The sequence below is a fragment of the Hermetia illucens genome, chromosome 2, assembly GCF_905115235.1.
Source record: "Hermetia illucens chromosome 2, iHerIll2.2.curated.20191125, whole genome shotgun sequence".
Classification (NCBI taxonomy): Eukaryota; Metazoa; Arthropoda; class Insecta; order Diptera; family Stratiomyidae; genus Hermetia; species Hermetia illucens.
In genome coordinates, this window is record NC_051850.1 from 25,642,287 (window position 1) to 25,652,306 (window position 10,020).

The 10,020-nt window shown below is 41.5% G+C and overlaps 2 long non-coding RNA genes across 2 annotated transcripts; both read right to left on the minus strand.

Annotated features, from left to right (window-relative positions):
- Positions 1-263: 263 nt before the first annotated feature.
- On the minus strand, positions 264-873 carry LOC119649494. The gene is made up of 3 exons (XR_005249137.1): positions 859-873; positions 619-781; positions 264-551 (listed from the first exon to the last, which is right to left on the minus strand). It is a non-coding gene; the product is annotated as an uncharacterized LOC119649494 (long non-coding RNA).
- Positions 874-9,236: 8,363 nt separating this feature from the next.
- LOC119649495 lies at positions 9,237-9,785 on the minus strand. The gene is made up of 2 exons (XR_005249138.1): positions 9,629-9,785; positions 9,237-9,562 (listed from the first exon to the last, which is right to left on the minus strand). It is a non-coding gene; the product is annotated as an uncharacterized LOC119649495 (long non-coding RNA).
- Between the last annotated feature and the right edge of the window lie 235 nt (positions 9,786-10,020).

Consider the following 10,020-nt stretch of genomic DNA (forward strand, 5'->3'; position numbering starts at 1 on the left):
TTTTACACATCAGATTTTTTGAGAAATTTAATTTTTGTGGTTTCTTGAAGTGGTCCTGGTGTTTTAAGTTTTTAGCTTCCCTCACCTTATAATTAACATCACAATTAAACCCTGCTCCGTGAAATAGCTATAAAGACCCTCCTTCAATATTCATAGAATGAAGCCATTTATCAGATGCGTTAGGGTTCGCCAAGAAAGTACGCGGGGAGCAAGATAGATAAGCCTAATTTTATGATCTAGATAAAACCTTAAAAACCAATAGACTTTTTTGAATATGATCTAATTTATTTTAAAAGCCAATTTCCGTTCCAATAATCCAATTTATCTAACTCGACTTAAGCCTTCTTCTTCCAGAGACCGTATCCAAATCCAGAGTATCCGTAACCCAATCCAGCACCGTATACGGGAGCAGAGTAGGCAGAAACAACTGGAGCAGAATAAGCAGAAACAACTGGAGCATGTCCCCAGCTAGAGTATCCCAACCCACCATAGGGAGCAACATAAACGGCAGAGGCCATGCCGATGAAAGCAAGAGCTAAGAGGATGAATTTCTGGAAAAAAGGAAATTATTAATAATTTAGTTTATCTTTCTTTGAAGCAAGGCGACCAGATACACACCATTTTGATTGATTGTTTGTCTTCTGGATTACTTGATCCTGAATGATGCTGTACACTTGAGACACCACCGTATTTATACTATATCCAGACGTACAGTCGCTCATTTTTTCGCTTAGACAAACAGGTTGGGATACATTTGATTTTTTTAATAAATAAAAAGGATCTAATAAATTCAAGTTTATTTTCTTTGTTGAGATTTTATATCAAATGGTTCGAAATTGTTACACTTTTTTCCTTTACCTGGATTTACTTCACTCCTGCTGACGTACTTTTTCCATGGGGGATACAAATTTGCATCAAAATGTTATTTATGTCCCATTTAACGTCGTCACACGATAGTTTCGCTTTAGAATATTTTCAAAATTAGAATAAAATTCTGCAACTATTTGCCATAATCGTGCAGATAAATTCATCACCATTATTTTGCATTAATTTGTAGAAATACAAGTTTGGTTAATAAAAGCGAAAGTAACGAAACAAGATTACCTCATTAAGGAGTTTTCTAGTTCATTGGAGAACGTTTATCAAACCCCCATTATAAAACGAAAAATATTTGCAATTGACTGATTATTGACCTTTTATGACTTGTTTAACAGAAGATTTTATATTAGTGATTTGTTCAGCATCGCGTGGACCAGACTAAAGTCCAAATCACATCCGGCTGTTTGTCAAAGTGACAAGCAGGGGTAATTTAGGTTCATGACTGGCACCAATTTTTCAATAATTATGAAACTTACTTACTCAATATAAAGTGTAACGCCTCCATCCAATCAACATGACTACGAATATCTGTTCCATCAAGCCAGAGTACAGAAGAATTGATGAAGGATTAAAGCTTCCAGTAACAGTGATGGTTACCTTTTCAACGATTAGCTAACTTGGCGAGGCAGCCCAGTAACGAAAATATTCTAGGGAAGCAGAGGGGAGACCTCACGTTAAGCGGTAATCAAAACAGCAAGCCAAGGTGTAGTTACCGTGCTGAGGGCTGAATGGTCACATAGATTACGATGTAACCGGGAATGGTAAACTAAGAATACCAGACGACCGCCAGTTTTAACTAGCCCTGACTGGACAAAAAGGGGCTCTGTTGAGATTGATTTACTTTCCCTGGTAAAAAAAGACCATGGCAGCCAATTATGACAAGCTTTAAAACAACAAACACAAAACATAACAAAAGTAAAAATTTAATTTCGATAATAAGGATCCAACCCTGAGTGACAGAGGCAAACCTGAGCTCGTCGATGGAGAACCTCTAGGCTCAGATTCTTCATCTATATACGTGGTAACTAATACTCATTCCTTAAAAGACGAGCCAAAAGATTCCCTTCCATCAACACTGCTTACCCCTGACTCCATTCGACACCACCTCCTGAGGCTAAAGTCTTGAAAACAGCCTAAGGGCAAATCACCTTCTGGCAAAACAATGCCTACGGGCAAACCACTTTCAAACAAATTGCAACCCCCGGGTTCTGCGAATGTTGAGGGAAAGGAATTGTCTTTCACATCTGTAGTTAGGGGCAATAAATACACCAGCGGTCTTCTGACGTACCCAATTCTTTAGCTAAATTGGCTGCAGCTAAGGTTATCGAAACCAATAAATGGGCTTTGTAAGACGATACCAATCCATTCGTTTATGATACTGAGCAGTGCAAACAGTTTAGAAGGAAATTCCTCCTTGCTATGAGGGACTGCATCTTCGCATGACATAAAGCTTCGCTTTTGTCGGTTGGTGTATACCGCAAAATGTTACGGCTAGACTTAACCGACGAAAATACTAATGAATGGTTTGTACAGTGCTGCTCTTCCATCAAAGATATGTGGGAGGTGCGCAACTGAACTTACCGAGGGTCTCTGAGTTGTCATGAATTAAAAAGTGCTCTCTCCGTCTTCCAGAATAAATAAATTTGCGGCATTGTAAAGTGGTATTGCACTTATCAGTCGTCAAATAAATAGCTTCTAGGCAGAAGGGATATTCTTTAGCGCTCTGCCTACTTCCCCTACGACGTAGACAAAGTTTCCGATGGAATATTGATCAGCGCTTACCAAGATGCCAAAATTAAAGGCATGGGGATAATAGCAGCATGTAATATTAACGCCCGCCATATATACTGGAGAAATTCCAACATTACCGCGCGAGTATCGAGACGACTAGAGTATCTGGTAGAAACCGAACTGCGATCCTCAATTTGGGCAGTGAACTGATTTCCTTCAACGTGGTCAGACGAGAGATCATCGATATCAAGGTTGTATCTTCCATCATTAGCGCTCTTATGGGAGAGTGGAGAGTATCAAGCGATATCACGCTCTTCGATCATAGGTGCATTACTTTCGTTATCGGCAGTGATCTATTTGGAAATCCACGCAAGATAGATTGAACACCGTACAAAGTAGAACTGATGCCCCTGATTTGATGCAGGTACTCATTCACAGCTGATTCGTCTGGTATCGGACATCCAGTCACGATAACAAATCCCTCTGTCACCAGTGAGATTTGAACCGCGACCATCCACCACAACAGCCCAGCTGCTCTAACCACTTGAGCCATCTAGTAATAGAAGGAATGGATGACATAGGTCTACATATTCTGGATATATACCGTGTTTTCCTGATGATGATGATATTTATTCCCAAACCAGGGAAACCAGGACTACCTTCCTTCTACTAAAAGGACTGGAAAGGCAGGATGTCTTAGGGGTTGCCCACAAAGAGGGGTTCTCTCTTCTGTTATAGGCTCTGGTAATGGACACCTTGCCATGGCTCCTGGTAGACACAAAGGCCTTCGCACAAGCTAACAATCAAGTCGTAATATTTATCGGCAAATTTGTGGACAAGTGTGTGACCGCTTGAATGCAATTTTGCATGTAATCCATAGTTGGTTCCTCTGACTACTGAACTAGTGATGTTCACTAGAAACGCCAGGTTTGGCTACACGCTAATGTGGAAGAACCAAATTCAGGAGCAATAATAGAAATCCTGCAGATTTCTCTGATGGTGTAAGACTGCGATAGGTAAGACCGCGGAACTTTCACTAAAATGGCCTAAGTATCACTGGAGCAATGACTACAACTGCGACCGCGGCACCTGAAGGTGGCCTAAATCTATCTATTTCATTGGCAACAGAAGAATATTTGCGACAAAAATGCCAGGCCAAATCATTTGAATCTATTCGTCAGTGGCAGTCAAGCAGCATTACTAGCACTAAATAGCAACTTCAGCAAATTCAGGTACTGCTGAAACTTGACCGACTGAACGAAATATGCCTGATGTATGTACCAATGCACCCGAATATCGCTGGTAATGAGGAAACAAACAGACTGGCTCGCCGAGGGTCTGGATCCACAGTGGTGAGGCCAGAACCGGTTTTTGGTATCCAGCCATCCATTGTCAAGTATACTCTGAAAGGTGAATCTGCAGGGATTTACATAGGTGTCTGAAAACATGTGAATCCTGAACCGCTAGAGCAACATTTATGTTGCCGCTCAAGAAGTGGGACATGAGAACCCAAGTACGGTTTTTAATGGGACACTGGTATTCAAACTACCACATTGGAAAGAGTTGGAATGGAGATCTTTGATATATGTAGCCAATGTGAGGAGGAGGAAGAGGCGGCGATGAACTTCATATGCAGCTTTGTCAGCGCAAGGAATAATGGGCACCACGTCAGCAAAAATCAGGCTTGAGCCGTCAGAGTTTCTTATAACAAAGTCCGTGACGAACTTGTCAAGAGGTGTAAAACGCCGCCAAATAAAACGACGGCAAAGAGAGCAACTCAAACATCCCCGACTACGATGCTTCACAGAAGGGATTTTGTCGTCATTCGCCTTTGGAAAGTCGCATCACAGTCAAGATAGGAAACACAAAAGCATATCAGAGAACCCGTTAACGATCCAGTCTTACATCAACAACATAAAGAAGAAGGATCGCCCAACAAATCATTGGTCAATGCTACGGCAAGAGAATTCAACAGCCAAAGGGATGCGGCCCAATTTTGGCTCTGATTAAAGCAAGGGAGGAGCAAAGCGAAGTAGAGAGATAAATTACAAAACGAAAACGCCAAGAAGCCCCGACAATAATAAAAATACGGTGATATTCTATGTAGGGTGAAGGCAGATCCCACCCCGAAGGAACATAGTGACAATATTATGCAAATTAGGCGAACACAAAAAGCAGAATTGTTGTTCGAAAAAGAAGTCCATGGCGACCTACAAAAGAACATCTAGACTTTAGCAGGCGAACAAGAGGGTCCGGGTAAGTCGAGCGGTTATGATAGAATGCAAAGATCTTGACGAAATCACCACCAAGGAGGAAATTATTGCAGCCCTAAAAGATCAAGTGGAACTGGGGGACGTCTAGGAAACGGATTCTAAAACCTACGGATAGCGTATGACGGGATGCAAGCAGCGATGCTAACTATCATATATCTGTGGCATCTACGAAAGCACTGTCTGAGGATAAAGTCCGTATCAGATGGCTCGTGTGCCGGCTACATGACCAAAATCCATTAAAAAGTGCTTTAGATGCCTTGCGGACATAAGGATGTTACCAGCACTACGGACAGATCCAAACTGTGTCAAACATGTGGGGTGGTTGGCGGAAATCATTTAGCGAACACGAACTAGGGGGGTCCAGCCTACAGGATTGCTTTAAGTACCCTTGATAAGTGAGAGTTCAGCTGAATTTAAATCACTGCTAAGCCACTCAAGATCTGCTATTACAGAAAATGCATCAAAAGGAAATCGAAGTTACTATTGTCTGTGAACAAACCAAAAGCCTCCATCAAGGCGTTTGGGAAACGCATATATGTGGAAACGCCATCGTGGGGGTTTGCAGTAATGGAGCTTTGCAGTCATTCCTCTTATTGGCAGTAGAAGAATGTTTGCGACAAAAACAATGGGGTTGGATCATTGAAATCTTTTCAAATAGTCAGTTGATATGAAATTGCCAACTGGCGCGATCTTCAAATATTGCTGGCAGAGAAGACCTTTTATATGCAGTTGCCCAGCCTGTTTTGACTTTAGACGAAGATACTTCGCAAAGGTTGCCTTGAATGAACAAACCTCTTTGTAAAACGTTTTTAAATTCGCAAAAGCCTGCGAAAGCCGCTGAGGGGGCGATACAACGACTCAAATAAAAGGCCCGAACGTTTACAGTTGCCATTAATGGGGTCAGGTTTACATGTCCTGCCAACTGCAACAATTGATCCCGGTACTGCCACCACCACGAATTTTAATAATTATTACTTTTCAAAAACACGCGAAGCGATTCTTATTTCCTCCTTAAGTAAGTATCTGTCAGGGCTGAAGATTCTAGCATTTCCAAATATGTTCTACAATACGACGTCCTGTGAGTCAGCGATTAAGAATACACCCAAAACCTTCCCTGTTTGCCGTAATAGATGACTAAAAGGGTAGAAATTAATAGCCCAGCAACCCACAAATTTTGAAACTCTGCTGCTACTGGAACATCAGCAATGCCTGACTGCGGCAGGACTGACCTCACTGCAACAATCTCTGGATATCGAAAGCGAACTAGGATTGGATTCTGGAATACGCGCACGCTCCTCGACAACAGTAGCGACGATTCTCAAAAAACTTCCTCTTACGGACATGTGCTTTTGTACTCTGCAGTGCCAAGTGATACCAGACGCGAATCCAGTATCGGGTTGCTTCTAACGGCTACTTCAAGGCGAACTCTCTTGACCCGGGAGACGATTTCTGAAAGACTACTCACTGCAAGATTTTGGTACAGGTTAAGGAGCATCACTATTGTACAATGCTACGCTACAACGAAGATTTCCGATGTAGGGAAGAAGGATGCTTTTCCCGAGCAATTAAACGCGGTTCAGGGGAGGCTTTCTAACACATTGATTGACATTGATCGTGATGGGTGATCTGAATGGCAAGGTGGGATCTAACAGCAGCTTTCTCGAGCATGTGATGGGGAAATACGATCTTGGCGACTGTAACGGAAATGGTGGGAGGTTCACTGATTTCTGCAACTTCCAACGCCTCGTCATTGATGGCACATTGTTCGGGCACAGAGCTTGCCGTAAGATCAGTTGGATTTCAACGCTCGATACTGGGAGAGCTATTTTGCTGATCGAGCAGCAGATCTACTAGTTAAGGTTCCTGAGAATATTAATGAGCATTGAGCTGTTGAGCTGCCATCAAAAATTCTCGGTAAGATTCCAGAAACGAGCACCCGTTTTGAATGTGACAATTGGAGGGGTATATACGTGCTCCCCGCCGTCGAAAAGATAATAGCTAAAATAATCCTGCAAGGCTTGAAAGAACATCTTGAAAGCTTGGTCGACAGAGAGTAGGCTGGTTTCTGCTCCAGATCTTCTTACATCAATCACATCAACACCCCAACCATTTTGGAATAGTGTGTGGAATTTAGACCTTCACTGCGTTTGCTCTTCATCGATTTCGACAAAGCTTTTGATAGCATGAACAGCGAGTATATCTGAACTGCTCTACGTAGGAGAGGTATTCCGAAGAAACTAAAAACTATGATCAGAGCAACGTATTATGGCACAAAATGTTACGTGCTGTACCGCGGTAAAATCTCGGAGCATTTTAAGGTTCCAAGTCGGAGTCCGCCAGGGTTGCATCCTCCCAGCGATATTATTTCTTCTTATTATCGATGACGATCTTTATGCTGCCCTGTCCGGAGGACTTGGAGGAATTCAATGCACCATGACATCTTTTTTCAAACACCTCGACTATGCTGGTGACATCTGTTTGCTCTTTCACCGGGTCATGGATCTTGAACAAATGGCTCTGGATTTTGAAAAGAGAGATAAGTCGAATTGGCTGAAGATAGACACTAAAAAAACCAAGGTTCTCAGTCTAGCGGATCATCGCACTTTCTCTATTTCACTAATGGACAAAGCATCAAAAGCTTCTATCAATTTGTATATCTAGGAAGCGTGGTTTCTACCGACGGCGGCAAAAAACTAGATGTTGCCCGACGCATTAACTCGTTGCCCGCTCTAAAATCTGAAAATGCTGTTATCTCAACACTAAAATCAAGTTGAGGTTGTTTTGTGCTAGTGTTTTTTCTGTGTCATTATATGGGAGGACCACAGGGAAAATGAACTCCACTGTTACTCAAAAGCTCCAAGCTGTCGTCAATACCTATCTGCGTCGTATCATCGGGGTACGCTGCGAGTCGGCGCACAGGCTTCGCACTCGTATGTGATGTGATAGGAAGACGGAAGTGGCAATGGATAGGCCACACATTAAGGAGGGGCAACGATTGCATTGCGGGCTACAACATCCAGGGGAACCCACTCCCCAAAGCAGCACTTGGTGCAGAACAGTAGAGGAGTAATGTAAGGGTCTCAGAAAGTGCTGGTGGGAGCTGAAACGCATTTCAGGCAATCGCGAGCGATGACGTGTAGGTGTAGTTGACGCGTTATTTCAAGGGGGACAGGCAACCATATATATTCTATAATAATATCCTGCTGTGTATTGGAAAAGACTGTGTTTCAAGACCAAATAAATTGAATAAAATCTCACTTAAGGAGCTTTTAAAAATGGTAGAGGATCCTCGTGGTTATTCCCTTTCATGATTTGAATCCAGTAAAGGATAATGTAAATTCAACCAGGCCAACTGACAGTTACTTGAAATAATTTGGAATGTCAGATGCTCGCCGCTTCAGGTGTAGAGATTTTGTGTCCATTTAATGAGAGAAACTTGTTTTTGCGCTCCTCCATAGTTAAGGTTGCAAAATATTCAAAATATTTTACCTATTACCGTATGCTACTACGCATATACATATGTACGCACCCATATTGATCTAACGGATCTCCACAAATTTTACTTCACCCCATGCTTAAAATTATTATTGTAGACTACCCGCTTATAATATTATTGTAGACTACCCGCAAGCTTTGTGCTAATAAACACATGTCTGTCTCCAGTAATTAATACTGATATTCAAACAACCAAAAAAAGCTCAGAAAGCAAAACTAAAATGTCCGCCCCCTCCCCTCCCAGATCACTTTATGTGATTATGACGTCATACACCACTTAGAGAGCAATATATTTACCAGAAATGCGAAAATTTGGCCTTCTATAACTTTGTTAATAATAGTTAGATCGAGTTCAAACTTTCCAAAATTCTGTCTTATATTGTCGCCTATACTGCACTTCCAGGGTGACTTTAAGGGGGGTTTTGGGTAAATCTCTAGAATATGATAACATACTATTATTAACTTTTTTTGTGCAGATAACGAAACGGAGTGTATTTTGAGGCCCAGATTTCATATAGATATATCACGGTGAATTTTGACAACGAGACCTTTTTCATGCTTTGGGGTATACATATTGAGCCCTCGCTCCCCTATATTTCACCGCATATATGAGGAGCTACTCTTTACTTCCAACGGAAAGTGGTACCGCTCGTTGCATATAAAGGGAAGCATTGACCACATGTTCTCATCAAATTCCGTGGCAATTGGTACAGCAACTTCCGAGCAAATCAGGAGGTGTGATAGACAGACAGACGGACAGGTAGATATTGAATCGATTTTAATCAGGTTTTGTTTCATACAAAACCTTAAAATACCATGTTTACCTCCTCCTTCCATAGTAGCAATATGAAAGAACAATTTTATTTCAATAGTGATCCAATTGTATATTTTAAATAAAAGTATATATGTATATAATAAGTTTTGTATGTTACATTCCGGTTAATCAGAAATCCAGTTTAAGCAGCTTTCTTCTTCCAAATATCATATCCCCATCCGGGAGCAGCATATCCAAGGTAACCCTGACCATAAACTGGAGCACTGTAGGCGCTAACGACTGGAGCATGGTAGGCAGAGACCGCTGGAGCGATTCCATGTCCCCAGCCAGAATAACCCCAGTTAGCATATGGGGTTACAAGGACCGCGGAAGCGGCACCGATGAAGGCGAGAGCCAAGAGGATGAATTTCTGAAATTAAATTCGATTGAACGAATTATGAAAGGAATTAAAAAGGATCGAAATTAAGTAACAAACCATTTTGGTTTTGGTGAATACTTTCTGGACAAACGAATCCTGAATGATGCTAGCTACAGATGTCGTGCGTATTTATACAATTTTCAACAGTCCTGGACTAAACTCATAAGAAACTGAATCAAACAAGTTATGAACAAGTGCCCCCATTTCTGGTGTTTAATCATTTTCATTAGCATAAAATTTGGGACAAGTAATAAAAGTATTGAGAAGCAAACAAGATATTGTTTATGTTATTGTTATCTACATCCGTAATTCGGGTTGACAAAATGGAAAAAATACAAAAACGCATCATCGAGTACCATTCCGTAGCAGTCTGATTGTCTGCATTTATTTCCACATATTAGCGCTGAATATTCTCACTCTATTTCAAAAGCTACCCCTCAGGTGCAAAA